At 44.5% G+C, this 18736-nt stretch overlaps 2 protein-coding genes across 4 annotated transcripts in view; one reads left to right on the top strand and one right to left on the bottom strand.

Annotated features, from left to right (window-relative positions):
- Positions 1 to 18736, top strand: part of FGF1 (fibroblast growth factor 1) — a 63415-nt gene that overhangs the window by 12642 nt on the left and 32037 nt on the right. Inside the window, exon 1 of one of the 3 annotated variants that reach the window (XM_029583885.1) lies at positions 6694 to 6836. The exons of the other annotated variants lie outside the window; for them this stretch is intronic. The gene's annotated coding sequence lies outside the window, so the exon portion shown is untranslated. Of the gene's footprint in view, positions 1 to 6693; positions 6837 to 18736 lie in introns of those variants that run through there. 3 annotated transcript variants of the gene reach the window in all.
- The window catches only part of ARHGAP26 (Rho GTPase activating protein 26), a 357099-nt gene that overhangs the window by 332265 nt on the left and 6098 nt on the right, over positions 1 to 18736 (bottom strand). The window lies entirely within an intron of this gene.

Raw genomic sequence — 18736 nt, 5'->3', positions numbered from 1 at the left:
TGACCATCTGTTTTACTTTCCATCACTTTGTGAGGGATTTTTGATTCTTATCTGGGCTTCCAGCCTCTATAACTTGTCCATTTCTAGGTACCAACAACTAAAGGCCAGCCCCCACTGAACTTCCTTACATAGCCCGTCCGGAAAACCAGTTGTGAACTACAAAATGCATTGCCCTTAGAGCTGACTTGAAGCTGATGTGCAGTGTTAGGACTGTACCGGGTAAGGCAGCATTACTCACCCAATAGTTGTAAAGTACCATTCTAGCTTCGAGCTCTGGTGTGGGGTCTGCGGGCTGCCTCTGGGAAGAGAAGCTCTTCCCGACATGCACACCCCCCAAAAGCCCACGGCAGACAGAGTTAACTTTTCACTCCTGTGGATACCCAATGCCGGAGTATGGTAGAGCTTGCTCTACAAACAACCTTTTGATTATCAGTCCTCTCCGGGGCACTTTCAAGATTGTCTAATCCCTATTAAGCAAACATGCCAGCTAACAGTGTCCCGATTAGAGCAGGGAAGTAAAACCCATTGAAATGCAAGCAGCATATCAACAGGAAACTTGGGAAGATCAAATCAAGCACATCTTCCTAGCTCTACTATACTACAGAGAAAAATGTGGGGCTGAGGGGGAGTGGAGTGCTGGTCTATTGTCCAGTATGATGAGCAGGAGGTTTCTGGGGAGTTCTGCACTGCTCTCTCTAACCCCTTGCTGGCCCCTACAAAGATCCAGGTCTAACAGCGCTGGGCACATGATAGGACTTGATAGACACTTGAGTGATAACCAAAAAAATAAAGGGGTGGATTACTGGCAATCCCTGACCTCAGGGTAAATAACACTAAAACTTAGCGCTGTGCTCCTTCAGGTACATCACTTGCACTCTTCACTAAAAATGGTCCCATTTACCAAGGCAAGCTGCGTTCATTACACACTGCATTAGTTACAAATTCCCTGGCATTTCCTCCCGGAGTAATTTATGTGAGAAAGAAAACACGTGCCTAATAGTTGCAGCTGAGCCTAGCATCCCAGTATTGCTGAGAATGATTTCCCCCCCCTGGTGGAACCTCTCTGAAAATAACTTCTGATTATTTGTGCAGGAGCAGTGTCATGGGACGTAAGAATAGGGTTGAATTTTAGGAAGAGGGGTCACTCCCCTACTGGGTCCCCACAGTTTCTATATGTTCTGTGATTTTGATGTTTAGAACACTTTCCACTATTTTTCCTGGCACTGAAGTCAGGCTAACCGGTCTGTAGTTTCCCGGATCGCCCCTGGAGCCCTTTTTATATATCGGGGGTTACATTTGCTATCCTCCAGTCTTCAGGTACAATGGATGATTTTAATGATAGGTTACTAATTTTTACTAATAGGTCTGAAATTTCATTTTTTAGTTCCTGTATACCATCCGGTCCAGCAGCAGGCACAGGAAAGAAGGAAGCACTGCTATCCAACGTCTCCTGCTAGTGGGTGGAAGAGGATTGCGCTGGGGGAGGGAGGTTGGAGAGGATTATGCGGGTGTGGAGAAACCCACTCAGGCGGATTTCGCCTGTTCCCCAGCCTTGGTTCAAACTATCACTTTGCCAACTTCCTCCTTTGAGTCTTAGCCTGAGTCTGCCTTCAGCATTCTGTCCCAATATATTTTGCTTCTTACGTGCTTTTGCGTTCTTGCAGATAAAGGTGTGCAACTTTTCTTATGCCCATAGGCCCCTGTTTTTAAACATCTCCTTCCATGAATCCCTTCCACAGCACATTGTGTATCAGCTCGATCCTGCATGAGGTTCTAACCAAGATCTGCTCTTTAGTTGGCCGGGCTCTGTTCATGCTTTACATGAAACAGTGTGACACCTGCATGGGGCTCTAATGAAGACCTGCTTTTCGGCTGTCCGTGCTGCGTTCATACTTTATGTGGATCAGTGCGACGGCTGCATAGGGGCTCCGATGAAGATCTGCTCTTCAGCTGTCCATGCTGAATTCAGGCTTTATGTGTATCAGTGTACTGCTTTCCCATGATCTGCTTATAAAGATCTGCTCTTCAGCTGTCTGTGCTGTATACATGGATCAGTGCGACGGCTGCGTGGGGCTCCGATGAAGATCTGCTCTTCAGCTGTTTCTGTCTTGAGCTCCCAAATCATAGTTCTTAGTGCCTTCTGCACTAAGTGAGCGAGTTCTGCTCCTCAGGTGCACGGTAAAACCCAGAAGAGAGGACAACATTTTCATTTATTGTTGACCTGCCAACTGAGTCACCCACAAGCAAGCTTTGATGTCACTGCTTGCACAAGATCACTTCCTGCACTAAAGTTTTCTCTGCTGCTGCTATCAACTTTTTGTACTGCACATTGTGCACAGCAAATGTGCTTTTTGCTAATTTGATGGAATGGGAAAATGAGCTTCTCCTTCCACTTGCAGTTTGTTCTCTGTTATTGCTAATTAAAGGACGTTATTTCAGATCTCTTAAGTGCTTAAGCTACACAAATCATTCTTTAGCTTTCCATAGAAATTGCTTTTATAAAGAGATCCAGAGACAGAGGAATCCTTACAGGACCACGTCATAGAGATAGCTTGAAAAAAAACAAACCTGGTAAGCGCTGCCCTCTGCTGGAACTAGGCTTAACTGCTACAAGGCATTCCATAACACTCCCAACAGCCTGGATTTTCACACCATCTATGATTCAAATATAATTTTACAAATCTGGGGCTTAAATTCTTAGAAGCTATTACCTGGAGCCTATCTGACTGTGTAAGTCATGCACCTGGGGAACTGGGGGTGTGGAAGGTGTCCTCTATGCTGTACGGTTACCTCTGGGGGTTGGAGAGGAGATGAGATGCCTCGGGAAGCTCTCCAGCATAGTCGTGCCATCACATACTTTTCTTCCTGCCCATAAAATCTCATGCATTTCAAGATCAGCAGAGGTGACTCGCAAAGTCAGAAAATGCTAGCTTGTGATGACTGGCATTGTAAGTGAAATATTTATTTATTTTTATTTAGGTGCCTTGTATGCCATTGTTCCAATGTAAGATCACAACGGTTTACAAAATCAGCATTCAGATTCTGGGTCAACATTCGTATTTTAGGTTAATACAACAGCAAAAACATATTCTGTGTCTTATTCATAACTAATCTTGTTCATCACCACAATAGTAAATACATATTCTCTGTCAACACAACATCAAGCTCCAGCTGACTTTAAGCCCTCTCCAAATCACTGTGCAGTTTAGCACATCCAAAGTAAATTTGCAGTTGCATCAAGTTTGGAGGGCCCTGGTTGCACATTTGGACACCCGGGCTACATAAGATCTTCCGAACAGGTAAGAGAAGGAGCAACGTGGTTGGAATTCAGCAGAGCTGAAGCATGGAGAGATCAGATGACCCAGAGCTGGCAGAACTGATGATCAGAGCCGGATTTAGGGGTGTGGTGCTGTGCTTCATGAGGGCAACCTTTCTCTCCCCCTTCCCTTCCCACTCCCCTCAGCCAGGGAGCATGCTTCTACTGATGTTTGCCCAGGGAAAGTCAGGCCTACTGAGAATGTCATCCCAGAAGCTCACCTGATTCATAGATCAGTTCTCTCACCTCTCGACCATACCTTTTTCCCATGACCAAATGCTTTATTACAATCTACACTTTTATATGATATAATTATCTCCTTTTATACTCTGGCACCAAGGTATAGTAGACAAACAGAAGCTGAATTGTCTCCTAGTCCCAGCCCTACTGAGTGTGCAAAGTGTGCAACTGCACAGAGCGGCACACCCGGGGGGAGTGTGGAAGGGACCCAAGAAAGGAAGCAGAAAGGCCTGAGCGCCATCGCTGAACGCCATCCCACCAGCGGCTGAAGAAAGAAGACGCACATTCAGCTACAGGGCCAGCCCGCACCATTTTTACGTACCGGTAGCGGGGCTGGAGCACCCGGAGATCACGCCTGCCCAATTTAGGGATTTTGCATTTGCGGATGGATTTAGATAGATTTGGGGAGGGGGGGGGTGTCAATTTTGAAAGTTTGGATCACCGGAGCGAGCAGGTTTTGTTTTTTTTATGGCGGGGACCAGAGGTCTGGGACAGTTTCTATCGTGTGTTGATTATTGGGAAAACAAAAATTCAATGTTAAATAAACAGAACGATGAAAGGGGCAGCACAGTAATTGTTCGCACAGAGCAGCAAAAACGCTAGCACTGGCCCTGAAAAGAGATAAATAGCCGCCACTGGAGTGCCGGACAGGACAGCTGGAAAACGCAGTGCATGTACTCTCGCTACAGGAAAATCCGCTCTTTTTAATTAGTGCTCGAAACGGAAGAACAGCCTTGTACTGGCTTTTTGTTTCTAAGAGATTTGATACTCTTCCAGAATACCTATTGCATTGGTCTTATGCCACCTACAATAAAACAGTGAAGAAATGTGTTTACTTCCTGTAAGAGGCACATGCCCCATCCAAATCCTGCTTCTAAAGACAATTTCTTGTTTCCTGGCAAGGCCTTGTGTCAAATTCGTGACAGGCTGGGAACAGACTAACCAAGCTTCACAGGTCGCGTTGTGTTTCTTCAGATAAAAATCTGTAAAGTCTGGCACAGGAAGTCATAGCCATTTACCTCTGGCCCTGGCTGTCAGTGTCCACTAGCCTTTACCATTTGCTGATGTGTGCGATATGGATCGGTGATCGCAGTCCATTTTTCCGGGATGCACCACAGGTTGCACCGCCTGGCACTTTAATGGCAGCCTCAGGTCAAGGATTGCATGGACAGACAGTGACCAGAGAATCTCTTCAGAACAATACGGACACATATTACAGGGCACTCATACAGAACCATAGAAATGACGGCAGAAGACCACCAAACGGCCCATCCAGTCTGCCCAGCAAGCTTTCACACTTTTTTTTTTCATACTTATCTGTTACTCTTGGCCCTTATTAGTAAATTTTTGGTTCTAGTTACCTTCCACCCCCGCCATTGATGTAGAGAGCAGAGCTGGAGCTGCATCTAAGTGAAGTATCTAGCTTAATTGGTTAGGGGTAGTAACTGCCGCAATAAGCAAGCTACTCCCATGCTTATTTGTTTACCCAGCCTGTGCCATTCAGTCCTTGTTGGTTGTTGTCTGAATATAATTCCTCTTTTCTTTATTCCCCCCTGCCGTTGAAGCAGGGAGTTGCGCTGGTTATGTATTCCAAGTGAAGTATCAGGCTTAATTGATTCGGGGTAGTAACTGCCGTAACAAGCAAGCTACACCCATAATTAGTTGTTTACCCAGACTATGTAATTCAGTCCTTGTTGATTGTTACCTGAATATAAATCCTCTTTTCCCCTTTCCTCCCTGCCGTTGAAGCAGAGAGCTATGCTGGATATGCATTGACAGTGAAGTATCAGACTTATTTGGTTTGGGGTAGTAAGCGCCGCAACAAGCAAGCTACTCCCTGGTTTTTTGTGAACGCAAATCCTTTTTTCCACATTTCCTCTTGCCATTGAAGCATAGAGCAATGTTGGAGTCTCATTAACCATGTGTATGTTTATTGAATAAGGGTATTATCTCCAGGTAGTAGCCGTCATTCCCGCAAGCCACCCCCATGCCTCTTCTCTTCATTCACATCCTCTAGACTTTATGGATCCACAGTGTTTATCCCACACCCCTTTGAAATCCTTCACAGTTCTGGTCTTCACCACTTCCTCCAGAAGGGCATTCCAGGCATCCACCACCCTCTCCGTGAAGAAATACTTCCTGACATTGGTTCTGAGTCTTCCTCCCTGGAGTTTCAACACTGACATCTACCATTCTGCTCTTCAGCTCCTTGAGAGCTGAACTCAAGGTCTAAGAGATGTGGGGACCCTACCATGTGAGTGGGGAAGGGATTAAAGGACCAGCATGCCACAGACTGGAAAAATGGGGAGTCTGCTTACAATTCCAAGGCAAAGGCATAATTTAGTGCAATCTGCTATGAACTGTCTGTAATGAGTTAGTCGGAACTGCACTGACCAGACGTTCACTCTGTTTAATACGGCAAGCCTGTCACGCCATTTACAATGCATGCATGTCACTACTGTAGTGCACCTGCACGTTATTAGACCATTTTGTGCACGGCAGACGCACAGAAAAAGATGTGCTCCAGGGTCCAAGTTCAAAAGGTTTACCTGGCTAAAATCGGGTGCTGTCCAGGTAAATCTATCCATTTAAAAATCTGGCTCGTTTAATCTGCTAAATTTGTGCAGGTAAAATCACAAACTGCACAAATTCAGCACAAAAAGGGGGTGTGTGTGCAGGTGGGAGGTGTTTCTGGGGTGGGATTTCAAATGTGGCGTCAGCAGCAGGTAAGGGCAGGTAGTGTCTAGCACGTCCACCTGTCTCCAGATTCCTCCGAAGCCGCTCATACACGAAGAGCAGTGAAGGTACGGCGGACCTTTGAGGATGGACCTCTTCGATGTTATGGTTCAAGGTTCTTTTTCCCTTCTCTGGGACGTGACAGCAGGAAGAAGGGGACGGAAGAGTGTATGCATGTGTGGGTGGAAGGGAGCAGCCCCCTTATCTCGTTGCTAGAGCAACTGTTCCTCGCTTGATTGGAAAGGAAAACCCTGATGTGTATTTTTTTGTGGTTTTTTCATTCAAGCCTTGGTATGCAGGAGTGAATCCAGGCTGGAAGAAGTGATAAATGTTTGTAACATAACCTTCACTGGTTTAGCCTCTTGGTTGCAACATCACGCTGACACACGGCTTATTCCTAACTGGAGGGAAGGTGACTATTTTGAACCGGTAGTTCCCTAACCATCATCCCAGACGCTCCAAAATGCAGTAAAATTGCATCCAAAGAGCATCGAAGACTCGGCAACTCCTGCGGCCCCTTCTCTTCCCCTCCTCTGACTTCACGGTGAGTTCCTCATTTTATTTTCTCTGTGGGTTCAAGAACTGCTGACTGCTTATAGTCACAAGAAAACTGAACTACATATGTAAAGTGGAAATGTATACCAAACGTTTTTATCTGCTTACTTGTAAAATGAAGATGGAAATTGTCAAAGGTTCTACTTATCTCTTTTCTGCGAACAATGCAGTCTTTGCTAAATCGTGCAGCAGTAAACCTTTTATTATATTTAAAAAAAAAAAAAAAAAATCTACGCTTGTGGTAATCTAGGCTAAAATGACCTTGAGATACTGCTTCAGTCTAAGGTTTCCAACTGCCACATCAATGCCACCCGTTACCGACCAAGTTCTCACTCCCTGTTCGATGTATTTCTCCTGTGTTTGATGTAAACCGATGTGATATGACAGGACATGAACGTCGGTATAGAAAAAGAATAAATAAATCTCCAAGACAAGAAGGGCCAGGATCAAACATCTCATGATGATGGAGTTGGCTGGCAAACCTGATTCTATAAGTCTGCAAACTGGGCAATATGTGCTCTACATATGTATATACTTATAGAAGAGGAGAATGAAAAGCAATACTAACCAGGAATGCAATACGGCTTTAATGCTCACAGACCACAAAGAGGCTGTCCTGCTCATAAATGTGAAGAAAGCTTAAATCCTGTTTGAGTCCCAGCCATGAGATATATACCGACAATATTCTGCCCTTTTATAGAACACCAGGGACAGGGTTCTTCTAGAACTACAAACCAATGGAAAACTGTTAGCTAATCCAATTATTTTGACATCAAAATTATTCTTTTTGGAGCCAGCCTAGTGGCGGGACCTGCAGGTCCTCTCCACTCCTGAGGTCAGCCAAGGCTGGGCCTGCTGCAGAAGCAGCACTCACAAACCCTGGGGGAGGAGTGAGGGAGTCAGTCACCGCAGGTGGCGACACCTCCTGACCACGATTGCAGGGTTCTGGTGTGTGGCCCCCAGCCAAGAACTGCTGCTGTAACTAATGACTGGATAAAATAAGTTGGGAGACTATTCTTTACATTATTGTTTTGGGGGTCAACATACTGACCACACACCATGATCAGAAGAGATTTTCTCTCGAGTAGCCTGATGACCTTGTTAACTGATAATTATTCCATGATTCCTCCGAGATTTTACTGCTTAGAAAGTTTATAGTATTTCATAAGCTAATTCACTTATCCAGCATAATAAAAAACAACCAAACATGAGTCTTTCTTTTTAGAAAGCCTACTTTTCATGGTTCTCTTTGCTTCTGATGGACAGCTTGCACTGATATAAACAGCAATTTGCTGCTGATTGCAGGGAGAAATGGCCTGCGTTCAATTCATTTGTTTCATCTCATCAATTTTCCCTCTATTTTCTCTCTCAGTGACTTTCCAGGAATTGCAAGCATCCTGCCCAGGCTACTGTTAGAGCTACGGCATTTGCACGTTCCAAACGATGAGATAGCATGGTGGTAGGGGCTGGCAGGAAATGCAGCTAAGTTTAGAACATAGTAGAACTGCATGGCTTTCAAGTTTTGTGACAAAGCCAGTATCTTGCAAAGTGAGAGAGACAATGTTTCTGGAGTTGGGGGAGATGGGATTTGAGCAAGACCTAAGGTTTGTAAAGAGCAGGGGCCGGGAATTTCGGCATCTATTTCCTGTACGTGGCCTGCAGTTTCCTCAAAAAGTTCACGTGGTTTACCTTTGGTTAGTAGGGGCCCCTTATCAGATGGGCCCAGTTTTCTAAGAAATCAAGAATCCCCCCAGAGCTATCACTGTGTGTCTAAATGCACTACGCAATTAGAAGCACAATATGTCAGTTGCTCAGGAATACATAGAGGTAATACATTAAAAAGTTACCAGGGTCATAAGACTGGCAAAGTGAAGAAGCTTCACTGCGTGGGGGTGTGAAAGCTGTTTCTTGGGAGTAGTACAAGGTTCTCCCCTCCCCCAAGAGTTGGATCATTTCTATTATCTATGAAGGCATTGAAACGTGTGGAAAACTTTGAGGAGCCAATATACAAGTTGGCAAACTGCAGAGACAGTAGGAAAGATCAGGGGTATGTCGGCTAATTAGAAACACGGAAGGAAGGAGGAGCTTTATGGAATATATGAGAGAGGAGAAAAAGTGAAATATCTAAAGGGCTGGACTCAGAAAGTGAACTGAAGAGAGGAGGAGGACTCATAACATGACCATTTCTGTATTTAGTCATGTTCTAATTTTGCTGCAGTTGAGGAGGGAATCTTTTATTGGCTGGTATTGTTTTTCCATATAAGTGTGACTACATATCATTTTGGGTAGTGTTATTGCACTGCCAGCTATAGAAGCACATCATCTTTCTGTACTGCACACTTACCCTTTAACGTACCATACATTCTGAGCTCCAGCATATCACGTATGCATTTTTTTCTTTAAATGTGCCAATGATATTTCTAGCACTGTACAGCCCCTCATAGAAAACAGATTTATCTGGTTTTATTTTGACAAAGGGCACTTTGCTTGGGATTACTTTGTATGTGTGCACGCCCTGTCTTGTGACTGCAAAACTATTGTTAGGGGAAAGAACATTTGAGCACATCACCCCTTCGATGATAGATCTACACTGGCTGCCAGTACAATCAAGAATCCACTATAAAATACTAACACTAATTTTCAAATAATCAATGACAGAAAGTCCAGGTTATTGGGCGTGACTCTCCAACCATACACACCACCACGAACACTAAGATCACAAAACAAAAGTCTAATAACCGTACCTACACCACGCAGCACTCATCTAACGCAAATACGAGACCGAATATTTTCTATAGCAGATCCCAAGTTGTGGAACTCTCTGCTGGAGTCGTTACTTCTGATTACTGAACGAAAGAGCTTCAAACGTGAACTGAATATACATGGCTCTTCAAAAATGCGTATGACCTAACATAAAATTAACAACTTGTAGAGAATCACAGAGATATTGTTTGATGAACGAGTGACAATGATTAAGAGACTTAAAGAGCATGAAGACAACTCACTGACTGCCTCGTGAATGTTATTTAAAAGGAACTCGTTTATCATGAATTACTATTATAAGAATCTAGTTAACATGTTTTGATGTTGTGTTGACTTATAACGTGAATGTTGCTTTTGTAAGCAGTTGTGATCTTATTTTGGAATGACGGTTTATAAAAAATGCCTAAATAAATAAAAATAAAATAAATTGCTCTTGTACATAAGTCAGAAACACATCATTTAACCAAAGTGGGCTGAAAGCATAACTTTGCAGAAATGATTACTCAGCCCAGAGAGAGAAAGAGAGAAAGAGAGAGAATGGGTCATCAGGTTGTTTTTTTAACCCTCTCCTTAAAAATCTGCCACCACAATAAATGCTTTTTAGTTTACCCAGAATGCGGCTACCCGCTTAACAGCTGGCATTCCACGATGGGAGCCTATCACCCCTGTCCGGCACTTCTTGCATTGCGTCCGGCACATTACATTAAAAACTTTATTATTGAGGTTCCCCCCGGGATAAGTTCGGCCTTACAGATCCATGTTCTAACATGATGATTGCAGTCCCGTGGGAGACACCTGCTAGAGAAAGATACCATCGTTCCGAGAGCTAAGATTGTACGAAAATAGAGAATGTTTGTTGTCGTCGACCCCCCAATGTGAAACTCGTTGCCCAAGGGTTGAGAACCGAAACCTGTATCAAATCATTTAGGAAGAAACATAAGGGGTTCCTGTTTGTGCAGGCCTTTGGTGCCTAACTGCTTCCTCCAGATGTGATTATTTAATTTACATTGAATTATACCATCGTCTGAGTACCCTATGGGGTTTGATTGACCGCTAGTCTTTCACAGTTTGAATGCTGGCATTCTATTCTGTTTGTTTTTAGGGATTTTTTTTGTAATCTTCCTAGGATTGTAGATAGAGCGGGCTAGAAATATTCTAAATGTCACACCGGAGGGTAGTGAGTCCTTGTGCGCACAAGATAGGTCTTATCAGACAGCAGCTGACTCCACGGCAGCAGGTCCTCTGCCTATAGAACGACCTTCCCCTCGGGTCGAGCCCTCAGGTTCTGGTGACCAGCAGGTCTTACAGCAGTCCAGGGTCAGCGGTGAGGAGACAATCCAAGGATCAAGACAACGCAGGAGAGCAGGCAACAAGCAGGACGAGGGCACACAGGAGAGAACCAGGAAAGGAGCAGAACACAGGACAAACCAGGAACACTGAGCAGCAAGCCCTACAGAACTGCAGGGGACTTGTTGCAAAGGCACTGGGTAGTAGTTCTGGATCTCCTTTTGTACAAGGCAGGATGTGATGTCATCTGTAGCGTGTCACAGGAAGTCCTGCCAGCAGGACCTATAAAAGGACTCAAGAGCAGTAGGAAGTTCAGCCATGTTCCTTGGATGCAGCATGATGTTGGAGACTGCACCAGAGGCGCTTCAGAGCAGACGTGAGGGGGCGTTACACTAAATATATGGGATCAATTTTCAAAGACTTTAAGGGTCTAGCTTTTGGAGTTAGACATGTAAATTGACCTTCTCAATTTAGGAATCGATTTTCACTAGGCACTGGAACTTAGATTCCTAAAAAAAAAGCCAGGTATGGGGGGGGGGGGGAGTTAAAGCGGGGAAAAAAGTTAGAGTATTTCAGTATGCCCAACGTACAAATAAGCCGCTGCAATCGATTCAAAACTCTTCAGCAAGGGTGAGAACAGGGTCCCGATATGGGGACAGTATTACACGTAAGCTGAAGGAGCGTCATTGGTACTAGATCTTATAGGGAATCCAATTTAGAGTTCAGATGCTAATTCATAAAACTATTCATCGAGATGCTTCCAGTGGTTTGCATGATTTTATCAACCTTTGCATTACGGCCCGGGCAATACGCTTCAAGGGATCAAAAACTTGTGCTGGACCCAGACTTCAGAGAGTGCAGGTTCTTTTGTTAGTACAGAAAGCACTTCCAAATGAACTGCCAAAGAAACTAAAAGCTCATTTTTTTAAGCAAGGGTATGAGTTGAATGACGCTTAATTTAAATATTATTGACCACTGCAAGTTCTTAAAGAAGTGCTCACTTAATTTTAATGTTTCTGTCATCTTGTCGAATTATATGATTGAATGTTCATTGTGCATGCTTTTCTGTTATCTGCAATGAATCACTTCGCTAGAAACTGCAGAATTCAAGTTTTTAAATAAGTAAATAAAATAAAGATGTTAATTAGGAAGATAGATTGCTCTTGTGCCCTATTATTTTTTTTTAGTTCACAGATTAAAGAATTCTGGTGGTAGTTTTTTTTTTTTTTTTTTTTTTTTAAGGAAACGGGACTACAACAGGATTGCAAGCACCAGATTCCACTGGTTGTAAGTTAAGGTGATTAAACTGGTCCTACTGGCTGGCAGCCAAGAGACCACCACCACCCTGGCGTTTCTAGGCCTATCCTGAGAAAAGGATTCCCAGTGGTGCAGTGCCTTTTTGACATCCATTAGGGACTTATCTAAAACTGTAAATTCTGCTCGGTTCATGTGAGGTTTGCAGGGAGCTAGAATGGAACCCAAGTTCACCAGAGGAGAAACTCCGGTACAGTGACTCTCCGCACCTCTTCGTTCCCTAGTCTCTGTCCCCTCGATGACCTTGCAGGGCAAAGCTTCTTGAAAGAGACCCATTAACGGGTCCATCTGCATCTGGATAGAAGAGTAATCTTACAGATAGGAAAGCTGCTGCTAAGGGGAATCAAAAAAGCGTCCTTGACTCTACAAGAAGACTTTCGTCTTTCAGCGAGGTTCCTTCTTCAGTGAGAGCGGTTGCTGTTTATTCACTCTGCCCCATGGGAATGCTGGATGGAAAACTTCCAAAGGAAGGAAGTGGAGGATAATATTGTTTTATATAACTTTCTGCGGAGCCTGAAACACAGGAAGCACCAGAAAAGGCCTAATGGTGGTCTAAAAGAGAGATACTGTGCCGTTTTCATTGTTGTTAAAGGAAAGGGAAAACCACAGAGCAGATTCCACTGGAAAAGAATCTGTTCCGTTCATCAAATCTGAACTTGTAGAAAATAAAAGGTGCAATGTTAGCTTGAACAAAGAGGGTTGTAATTCCAGGAGCTAAACCCCATATTTAATGTGCCTAAAGCATCCATTTCTGTTCAAAGAACATTCTTTCATGAACCTCATTCGCTCCTCAGTGAGCATCTGATAGGTTGTTTTCGTATATTTACTTTCAGTTTTCACTTTATCCCACCCCCCCAAAAAAGTATATATTTGTGGAAATGATATATATACGTACATTCTTTCTTTCTGTTTCTCTCTAGATACCCAGGGGGTGGTGCTGGTTAGTTCTGCTTCCTGTTTCATTCACTTTGGATTAGATGCAAGCGCATCTTTCGTGCAATAGCAAGCAGTCACTTTCGGAGGGGTTGTTAGCAATGGGATTACAACTACCTGCAAGTGTGGATACACAAGTTTGTGTCTCCTGTGTGTGACACCCCCCCCCCCCCCACACACACACACACACACACACACCCCCCTCTTTGGGTGATTCCTAGGGGCACACAACAGTCCCTGGGGCCAAACTTATCTTCCCAGATCTCTGATTCTTTCTTGCATAGACAAAGTCTGTTGGCCACTGGTTGAGGAGGAGGCCAGACCTCAGAGACCCTAGGCTCATGGGGTGGGGAACCTTTTGAAAAGTCTCTCCAGTTCTTCTCAATCACTCTCACCACTGTACTCACTCCTTGATGTCTTGACAGGTACTTCAGTAAACTTGAAAGAGGCAGGTTGGACCCATAGGAGTGTTGTTCAAATAATAAATATTTATAGTAACTCAGGAAAACTTATTCAGAGTCCAGATCACAAAAAAAAGTGCAATAATGTTTTGATACAGGAAAAAAAATTAAAGTGCCTTGATCTTTTCCGCCTTAATCAGGCTCTCATTCACACACATACACAGGCCCATCAGCCCCTGTCAGGCTCCCATTCACAAACACACATGCACATCTATCCCTCCCAGCAGGCTCCCATTCACACACACATACACACACACACCTATCCCTCCCAGGCAGGCTCCCAGCACACACATACACCTATCCCTCCCAGGCAGGCTCCCATTCACACACATATACACACCTATCCCTCCCAGGCAGGCTCCCATTCACACACACACCTATCCCTCCCAGGCAGGCTCCCAGTCACACACACACCTATCCCTCCCAGGCAGGCTCCCAGTCACACACACACCTATCCCTCCTAGGCAGGCTCCCATTCACACACATACCTATTCACCCCAGGCAGGCTCCCATTCACACACACACACACACACACACACACACACACACTATCCCCCCCAGGCAGGCTCCCATTCACTCCCACACCCCCCTATCCACTCCCATTTACACACAGACACACCTCATCAGCATAGGCCAGTGGTTCTCAAATCAGTCTTCTGGACTTTCCTCCCCACCCAAGCCAGTCAGGTTTTGAGACTATCCTTCCAAATGAATATGCATGAGATATATATTTGAGTGTGGCCCGATAGTCCTGGATAAAAGCACCAGGAACCACTCCTCAAACACAGTGTCTCAAGATCCACCTCTTCCCAAGCTGTTATTTCATTGTCATGTTCATGATTCCCTGAGTGGGGAGAATCTTCTAGGTCCTGTGCATTGCATTTACTCAAATCCCAAATTTAAAGTCAACTGTAAAAAGAACTGATAAAAGTTCAATTGTAAACTAGAGTGATAGGCACACTGGAAGCATGGAATGATTTGCAACATAACTTTCACTGATAAATTGTGCAGCTGATGGAAAAGTTCTTTAAAGCATTTGTGGTCTTAAAGTATGATGTTACAAAGTCAATTCCTGAACATAGTTATCAATTTATATTTATGATGAAATAAGTTCCTATTAATAAGTCCTAGTTCTTATCCTTTCCATTCAATTTGGGGTAGTTGATAACCTCCCTTTCAATTCAATTTGGTCATAGTCCATAGACAAAAATTCAAATTTCTCATACCTCTTGTCGTTCTTCTTCCTTTCCATTATACTCTGGGGACACCTCATAGGTTTACTCCTCTTTATCTCCTTGAAATAATGAACCTTAGATTGGATCCATGAAGGCTCCCCTCTCTCTCCTGTACTCCTCCTTCCAGGAACGGATGTTGACCCATTCCTCTCCAAAACTCCTTACGGTCCACCCATGCTCTCGGACTGAAAGACAGCACTCCTCTAGCTAGCATACACTCAGAGTTACTCAGGTATGATAAAACACAAAAGGTTAAAAAAGAGGAAACCAAAATATGAGATGAGAAGAGTGGAAAAACTCCTCTCTCAGGAAAACACAAAAAACTGCCAAGTCTCCAGGCATGGTCTACAAGATTTCAGACACAGTCCTTTGAAAGGTGAAAACTCTGTCTACTTTCTAAACACAGATCTCTATTCAAAAGATCTCAGAGGCTTTCCTACCTCCTTAAAAATAAACAAAACAGGAAATAGCAATGGGCATGCTTTCCCTGGAAGGGTGAACACCACTCCCGAGCTTTCACATGGGGGGAGCTACACACCTACACTAATTACTCTTCTATTTCCCCTATAATAATGGTACAATCCTTTTTGGTTTCTAGTAGAGAACTGGTAGGATCTTCTACATATACATTTGTATAAGAACAAGGTTAATGAATGCAAATATCTCTTATACATATTTATTAGAGGTAGCCAGGAAACCAGACTGACTAGGGGTGAGGGGAGTCCTGAGGAATAAGTCGAGAACCACTGGCATAGGCGATACTCTCTAACACCTGGTGACGGGCTGACGGCCACAAACCCTGAATTTAGTAGCAGGTCGATACTGTAAGACCGCGCGCGCCGCTCTCCCGGCGCGCGCACCGGCCCCTCGCCGGTGCGGGCGATTCAGTATTTAAATGAGGTGACGCGGGAAAAACGAGGGAAAGGAGGCGCTAGGGACACTAGCGCGTCCCTAGCGCCTCCTTTTGGCCTGGAGCGGCGGCTGTCAGCGGGTTTGACAGCCGACGCTCAATTTTGCCGGCGTCGGTTCTCGAGCCCGCTGACAGCCACGGGCTCGGAAACCGGACGCCGGCAAAATTGAGCGTCCGGTTTTCGGCCCGACAGCCGCGGGCCGAATTCAAATTTTTATTTTTTTTTTTACTTTTTTTTACTTTTGGGGACCTCCGACTTAATATCGCCATGATATTAAGTCGGAGGGTGCACAGAAAAGCAGTTTTTACTGCTTTTCTGTGCACTTTCCTGGCGCCGGAAGAAATTAGCGCCGACCTTTGGGTCGGCGCTAATTTCTTAGAGTAAAATGTGCGGCTTGGCTGCACATTTTACTTACTGAATCGCGCGTGCATACCTAATAGGGCCATCAACATGCATTTGCATGTTGAGGGCGCTATTAGGTGCCGCGGGTGGGCCGCGTGTTTTCCTCCCCTTACTGAATAAGGGGTAAGGGAAAACACGTGTCCAGAGCAGGCTGACAGTGCACTCCGACGGAGCACACTTTACTGTATCGACCTGTAGGTTAGGCTCAGGGAAGTTTTCCCCTTTCAGTTACATACCTAGAGGCCATTCTTCCATAAAGACCATCAGCCATTTGAAATAGCTAGAAACAGAAAAGAGCCGGGGGAAGGGAGGGAATTCTTCCTTAATTGGAATGATTTTATAACAGTAAACATTTCCATAGTAAGGAACACAGGACCTTGAAAAGATGATCTTATAAATTCAGTGTTATTTCAGCAGATAAATCTATGCATGCAGTACAGTAGGGCGTACACATTCATTTTACATTGAGAGCTGGGTATTAAAGGCCAGATAGGCTAGCTTAATCCTCTTATGCAAGCACTGTTAGAAGTCATGAGCTGTTTATTTAAAGCGTCTTCTCTTAGCCTGTGCTCCTGGTGAGCAGAGGCCTAAGCCTTTGAACTCAGACTATTAACCTTCCCTCCAGCAGTGCTAGGAAATGACCTCAAGGCAGAGAGGATGACAAGGGAGCCAACCTCAGGCAATCGCTAATAACTAGTCTTATGGCACAGAGGGATGTAGAGTTAATTAAATCCTTCCTCATCATCTCCTTCCCTCTTTTTAAAGCTGGGACACCATAATTCCCATGTGCTATGGTGTCCTAATTCATGGTGTCCTCCAACTTTTCAAAGTTTGTGCAAGAAAACCCTGCAAGAAGCAGATCATGGGGAATAAAAATTTCCAGGAGTGCCATGTTGGACCATCAATTAAATTTCACTAAAGGACTGCAAAGAACCACGTGTTCCGGCAAACGTAGAGACATCTTTTGATTTCTGACCATCAGTCGTATGCTGTGGGTAAAAAAAATCCCATTCATTCTGGTTATGTCGTCAATACGACCAACTGCGATTGCTAGCAACGCCACTCGCCCCATCCCTACTTGAGCTAATGATGAAAATAAATACTAGCTATTAGTGTAGATAGAGCTCTCTGTTTGGCATGCAAGGATCTCTCAGTGTCCTTCCTCCATAGGGTGGAGACCTACTTCAAAGCCCTACTTGTGGGCTTTCCATCAATAATTCTCAGAAATGCTGTTCTCTTTCTTTCAAAAGATGATTGAAAGAAAAGTCACACAGATGGGTAAATTTGAGAGACTGAAATCATTTCTAGCACAACCGGGTTTAGGAATGAGCTCCCGCCTGTCAAGGCATGCACAAAACCAACCCATTTGAAGATACTGTCCCTGTGAGAAACATTCCCAGTCTATTTACAGGTCCTTCCCAGGTGCTTATAGATATACACTCTTTGGGCCTAGAAGCAAATTTTCAAAGAGGAACGTCTCACGAAGTTTCCCCTTTGAAAATTTGGGGATCAGCCGATGCCAAGGGTACTTGAATACCAGTGGACTTTGCACTTGCTTTGTAGCAGATGCAAAGTCCACACTGTAAATCACCCACGGGGATTTCAAAATGAAAACCTCGTGAATTGTCTGCTGGTCACCCCCCCCCTCCCCCCATCCCCTCCCACCTCTTTGTAACACTGGTAAAAGTATTGAACATGACAAGTTTCACAACACAGGTACTTTTATCCGCAGGGTGGGGAGGGCAGTATACAGCCCCCTCCTTCCCCCAATTTTACCCGGGTAACTACTTAGTCACTCAGGCAAAATCTTTTCAATATTGACCTCCCCATCTGCCAAATGATTATTGCTCTACAAAATTTTCCAGCGCGCCCTGCCTCAGCCCCCGACTGGCAGGCTTTTTTTCTGGCGCTAAGCAATTTCCACTTCACTCCAACCCACCCAAATCAAATCAGAAAGTTTGCACTGGGAATTTCTCCTCCCCCCCCCCAGCACAGCATTATTGCAGGACAGTCCTGGATCACTGATGCCAATGAGAAATATCCTAGAGATGCCACCAGCTGAGGGGGTCTCTGGTGCTCCCACTTTCCTCATTATCCGAGACAGGTAAAACTGTGATGTCTTGTCTCCTTTTCGGAGAGCTAGGGGTTTTTGAAATGCCTCTACCCCTTGTTCTCTGGAGAGGAAACAGCTGTCAATCCTCTCTCAATTACATCCTGTACCAGATAAATCTCTCTCTCTTTATCCCTCTGCACTGGCATGTACAATCTTTTACTTTGCTAAGGAAGGGATTCAATTAATTATTATTATGCTAATGAGGCTAAGGGTCTTACAATAGTCTAGAGCCGCGTCTCCAGGAAAAGCTACAGACTAAACAATAGTAAGGCTGCCAAAGGGAATAGCTAATACAGGGGGTGGCCAACTCCAGTCCTGGAGAGCCAGACAGGCCAGGTTTTCAGAATATTCACAATGAATATGCATGAGATAGATCTGTATGCACTGCCTCCATTGTTATCAAATATACCTCATGCAACTCAGGCCTTTTTGTGTTTCCTGAAGACCGGACTTGGCCACCCCTTGAACAT

This window comes from Rhinatrema bivittatum, chromosome 18 (assembly GCF_901001135.1).
Source record: "Rhinatrema bivittatum chromosome 18, aRhiBiv1.1, whole genome shotgun sequence".
In the NCBI taxonomy this organism is placed as follows: Eukaryota; Metazoa; Chordata; class Amphibia; order Gymnophiona; family Rhinatrematidae; genus Rhinatrema; species Rhinatrema bivittatum.
Note: the sequence above shows the minus strand (reverse complement) of the source record. Positions and strands in the feature narration are given on the sequence as shown.